Raw genomic sequence first — 6,285 nt, 5'->3', positions numbered from 1 at the left:
GGTGACAAATTCAACGTTTACTTATCATAATATTTAGAATTCTTATTAAAACTTAATTATAGTTAAAATTTACCTCAGTGATATAAAAATAGCTACATTAATTATTTTTTCTGATCTCTCACACACAATTAAATATAATCACAATATAAAAATATTGAAATATTACTAAACCAAAATGGAAAAATTGTACTTACCATGTCTTACTTCAATATAACGAGTCCTACAAACGATAATATTGATGAAAAGTTTATTGAGGAGAAAAGATTAACTACAGATATTCCAATTCAGTACACAAGAAGGGTACTAAAGGATTTAGAATGAGATGTGTAAATAAAAGCATTAAAAATTGAAGGGATAACTTTATAGTTTCAGGAGGTAGAAAGTTATCATTTTATGGAGTTGTAATTAGTTTGTTAATTGGCAATGGTGGTAGAAATGGTTTTCGGAATTTGGGAATATGCTTTTTAAAGAGAGGCTTTGGCTTTAAAAATTCCTCAGGCTCAAATAGGAGAGTTGGATTTCTTTACTATAAATGGTTTCGATAGAGATTTAACAATGAAAATTGAATTTAGTATAGCTTTAAGAATAGGAATTGACTTAACAACTGGAATTGGCTTGGTAGAGGCTTAATAATAGGAATTGGCTTTAGTAGCCACTTGTATACTGGAATATAAATAGGTTTAACAATAGGAATTGGCTTTGGTATTGGCTTAACAATATAAGAATTAGTTTGGAATAGGCTTTGGTATTGGAATAGATTTTGGAAAAAGACTTTTGAATTTTTCTTCTTCATTTGAAATTGGCTTAACAATAGGAATTAGTTTTGGAATAGTCTTAGCAATGGGAAGTGGTTTCGGGATAGACTTATAAACTGGAATAGGAATAGGCTTTAACTATGGGAATTGACTTTGTAATAGGCTTAACAATTGGAATTAGCTTTGGAAAAAATCCTTTAAATTTGGCTTCTTCATCTTATCCTTTTAGACTTGATTCTGATAATTCTTCCTCTAAAAACTTCCCGTCAATGTTCATCTCCTTCCCTACATAAGAAATACAAAATAACATAATTTAAACACAATGTTTTGTAATGAAAAATTAGAATCATCTATCAACTGTCTCTTCTATTTCGTTTCCATATTCTATATTTACTTCCTATTTCTTACTATTTTTTTTATCACGTCTATCTTTCTTTTCCTTCCAATCTCTCTTTCATTGTTCCACTCAATCTAATCTTTCCAACTCAATTATCCACCCCATTTTAGGGCGAACGTGTATCAACACACTTTTATTATTTTATAAATTTTAATTTTTTTTTGCATAGATTAATAGAGAAGACATATTTAAATACAAAAATAAAATGATAAATCCATATCCATATTTAAGTATGTTTTTAGTTGTTCAACTTTTAGTCTCTTTTCTTTCTAGTCCCTCAAATTTTAATTTTCTTTTTTAGTCTCTCAATTTGAAAAAAAAAAATACTCGTTCTCTCTCTCTCTCCGTAAAGAAAATAAGCATGCTAGTCACTCCAAATTTCAAACTTTTTTGCCTCCTGGAAAAATTATACACTTTTTTAATGTACATATTAAAATGAATGTATTTTTATTAAGGACTAAAACGACGAAACATCCTATTTCCTAAACTAAAAGCCTAACGAAATGTAGGTATTGTTATAATTAGCATTAACAACAAACCTGAAATTTCAGCTGTCGCCAAAACAGAAGGAGCATAACTGAAGCTGGCAAGCAGCAACAATGGAACACAGAAGCGCCAAAGTGCACAATGCACAGTGGAATTCTTTCTCATTCTCATTAAGAAAACAACAAGTAGGCCACACTATGGTAAGGGAAATGTCTCGTGGCTTGAGTTACTCTCATTCCATATTCCCGTTATTTATAATACCTAGCATGGGATTAACAGTACATTCAGTGTACTATTGACCATTATTTCTTTTGAATATACTCCGAGATTTTAGATTTGGTTTAGGGATTATTATAATTTAGGTGGTTGGAACTTAGACTTGTGTTTAGATAGGTCAACAGCGTTTAAAACCGTTATTGTTGCTGTGATAATGCATGGTCCGACATGATGTCTCAAATATTAAATTATGAGCGTCCCAAGTTAGGTGTTTCTCTTTGGGTGTTTAGAGAACACTGCACCAAAATTCATATCATTTTGACTTGTATGCTGGTAGCTATTAAAGATTGTAAATTACCTAAAGTGAAAACTTAATTAAGAAGTAAAAGAAATTTATTGAATTTTGAGTGTAGCATACCCGGCGAAACCCAATATACATGGTGAGATAATTACTTTGTTCATCAGCTTTTTACACATCAGGAATCTCATTGATCCCCATCACATTAAAATAATTCCATTTTGATCTGTAGGAGACCAAGAGAATGGCCATTTTATTATAATAAGTTGCTACTTGCAACATTCAATAAGAAATGCTAGATAGAGGATACCAAAACTGAAGCTTAGATATATACAGATCCTTTTACCTTACCAGTTACATCTGTAAGTTCCAATTTGAAACAAGGACATGAATCTCAAAGAGAGAGAACATTCCAGCCTAATTATATGATATACAATGAAAGATATTAGAGTAAATTACACTAACCACTCTTGATGTTTTGTAAAATTACATACAAACGCCTCTTCTTTTTTAACATTTTCAAGTAATCCATAGTTTTGGAATATCATATTTGTAATTCTTATCATTTATAAGACCAAAATGTGATAAGAAGTGAGACTCTCCATGGCCCCATATAGAGTCATAATACCACTTCCCAACAAATAAAGCAAAACAATTTCCCCGAATGATATGGAAAAGGCATGTAAACATAGATGGTTTATTGATTCAGCATCGACATCATAGAAGGGATAAGAGAAATGTGAATTTTGAAATGAGATCCCTGTCTTAAGTATTTTGTCTTTAGTACAGACTCCACTAAGAAATACCTTTTATTTTAGGAAGTAGAAGACGACCAAAGGTAGTCAAATAACATTTTGGCCTTCAAGCAACCTTGTTATTGTCAAAATTATGTGCTACTCATCCCCTATTTCGTTAACAACATCTACCTAATATATATTCTCTCACAGCTAGCTTCACCCATTACAAGAAAATTGTCAAATCTTGACACTAAGTTTACAAGTTTACAGTGGTTCTATTCAAACCATCGCTGCTTAGTAAAACCGCCGCAAGTGGCTCACTGATTGCGGTGGTTCAAGTAGAGCTAGTGGCGGTTTTAAAAATATGTGGTAACTTACTTAATTGTGGTAGCGGCAAGGGTTATTCAAAGGTGAACAACTTGGCCCCTTTTGCTGGCGAGCCAATGTCAATCAGCATTCTCCTTGCCTTCGTTTCATTACCTTTGTGTTGGGATAGGGTTGTCACCATTTTTTTCATTTAGTCGGATGACGAACCACCTTTGATGTCACGTCTCGTGAGTGATGTGTTTTTGTCCTTTCATTAGTGTTGCTTGCTAATATTCCACAAATTCTCTTCTACTCGCAGCTTCAAATGCATTTCTTTCTTTCAAAACCATCTAAAACGTCCCTGTGAAGAAAAAAATCGTTACTTTTAGCCAGACCCATTTCCAAACTTCAACTCTTACCTGTGCAACGCAGGGACTTTTTATTAACTAATATTACTTACTAATTAGTAATAATTTGTACTAATATTGTAAGAAACCAATTATTGATATGACATATATAAGTAAAGTGTTCATAATATAATTTTGTGTTAAATATTAATAAGAATAAAATTAAAATTATTGTTAAAGGCAATTTGATATCATATATTAACACGATTGGCATTAAATATCATCTGAAAAGTTATTATATTAAAATTATTATAGTAATAGAATGTAATTTCTTCCAAGTAATTCAAACTTTAAGCCAATAATTAAGGTAATTTTTTTATTTGAGTTATGTGACCCCATCTGCCCCTCACATATATATTAACAAGGAATAAAAAATTCAAATATTAATTAAAAGTATTTTTTTTTACATTTTTAAATACAAGCCATTCAAAGGGATATAAAAGGCTCACATTTAATTTCTTCTACATCGTATAATAAAGTCATCCTTGTTCAAACAAGATCCTCTACGACTTCATACAATTAATATAAAATCCTATACCCCAATGTCACATCCTATCAGAGCGTTGTGTCTCGACATCCTTCAGCACAAGGTTCCTTAAAACAATTCACCTAGTCATCTGCTTTCCCAAACACAAAGATCAAGATCATCACAGGATCCAAACACAAATAACACACGGGGAGTGAGTTATCACATTCCTAACTAATAGAGAAACAAGACAACTAGATATACATATCATATAAACCAAATAAAACTTACTTACACGTAATTCACGTAATTACATCACTTTGTCATTCAAAGTTCACTTTTCATCCATCAATCACACTTTTCAATCATCAATCACATTACACAAGAATCACACGCTCTGATCAAGACACAATAACACATCAATTCCATAATAAACAATTAGCAAACGCATGAGACAGTTATGCTAAGACTCAAGCCTATATGTAATGTGGTACCATGTTAGTGAAAAACCACCCTGAGGCGCTTAGGAGTACATAACAAGACACACCACACAATGGGTTTGTCAGGTCACTCTCACTAAGTAAGATCATAGGGAGACCAGTCAGGGTCACGATGTTTTGCGAGAATGCTCCAACCATATGGGATCAGCATAGGTTTAAAGGAGCACTCAAACACGGTGACCCCCAAGGCTTACACTCCGAAGAGTCCATCAGGGCCTCTCCCTCCTGATTCAAGTCCAACCCCTAAAATCATTTTAGCACACAGACACTGCTCGTGAATTATACAATATCCACAACCTCACACTCGTGTTTTAAACACGTAGAACATATTGCGCTACAACTTGACATTGGTTCCTAAATAGGAAACCTACACTTTCTCTTTAACACTGGTTCCTAAATAGGAAACTTACAATTTTCTCTTTTACATCGCGCATTTATGTAACATCCCATTTTTTTCATAAATAAATTTAAAAAGTTTTTTTAGTAAAAATAATAAAAATAAATAAATAGAGTAAATAATAGGTCATAAATGCCCCTAGTTATAAATAGCAACATGCTAGGTTTTTCAGACTGACTCCTCAGCCTCCTATGCCTCTCATTTCCGTTTTTCCCCTTCTCCTCGCAAAACCCTTTCTTTTTTCCGTAGCTCACTAAACCTGTCTCAGAAAAATGACGATCTCAGACTCATTCACCGATGGATCGTCGTGAAATTTAAACACCAGGTTCACAACCCAATTCCCAGCATTCTCACCGTTGGGAATTTCAAAATCATGGCTGAGCTTATAGGAAAAACCTTCGTATTGTAGCCTTTTAATTTCCCGCAGAAATCCAAAAATTTCTCGGTAAAATTATGATCCCGGTTTCGTAAACCGTTGGATTTTCATGAAATTTGAATATGTTGTTCGAAATTCAATTGCGCACACTAACACCGTTGGGATTTGCGACATAATATTCGTGGAGGGAGAAAAAGGAATCGCATGAAGACAGTACAAGTGGAGGTTTCAATCTCTTTTCCGTCTCTCTAACGTTTGGGAATTCTATCGGTGCAGTCGGAAGAATAACTGAAGGAATCTCAGGGAACCGCTAGAGATGCTGCTATTGCTGGCTGACGACACGTGAGTCCGCTCAGAGGTAAGGGATGAGTTATTCACGATTGGGGATTAATGAGAACATGTGCAGGGATCCTTAGAGTATCAATTGGAATGAGTTTTGGGAGTTTCTATAATTTTTACTTTATCCTTATAATTATAACTATGAGTTATATATAAATTATATATGTTTGATGAATCATTTGATGTCCCAATGAGAAATTTTTGTGAAATTAATGTGCTCTTGTGTTGAGTGTGAACCGTAGTTGATGAAATTAAGTAAGGAGATATTGAGTTTGTATTTTTCCCCTTTTCATGCTTTTTAGTTTTTTTTATAGTTTAAAATTGATATTATATTTGAAATTGAGAAAAGAATTCTAATAGACTATGTGTTGTATTCTTAGATAATATATATTTGAATTCATGTATACTTATATATATGACAAATTGTTTATATAATTATTTAGAATTGTTACATTGAAAACTTTCTTAAAATTCATGATCAAATATGATATACGTTGCTGGATTTATATATATAGATTTAGTTATATATTTATTTATATTAATATTTTATGTAAATAATGTTGTAGTGTTGTTATTGTGTGATTCCAAAAATTATTCAAGTGTTG

General features: G+C 32.5%; 1 long non-coding RNA gene across 1 annotated transcript; it reads right to left on the bottom strand.

The window, feature by feature from the left end:
- Positions 1 to 221: 221 nt before the first annotated feature.
- LOC114387757 lies at positions 222 to 1,848 on the bottom strand. Its single transcript, XR_003661400.1, has 2 exons — positions 1,692 to 1,848; positions 222 to 1,040 (listed from the first exon to the last, which is right to left on the bottom strand). It is a non-coding gene; the product is annotated as an uncharacterized LOC114387757 (long non-coding RNA).
- Between the last annotated feature and the right edge of the window lie 4,437 nt (positions 1,849 to 6,285).

Source organism: Glycine soja, chromosome 15, assembly GCF_004193775.1.
Source record: "Glycine soja cultivar W05 chromosome 15, ASM419377v2, whole genome shotgun sequence".
In the NCBI taxonomy this organism is placed as follows: Eukaryota; Viridiplantae; Streptophyta; class Magnoliopsida; order Fabales; family Fabaceae; genus Glycine; species Glycine soja.
This window is presented reverse-complemented; position numbering and strand designations above follow the sequence as displayed.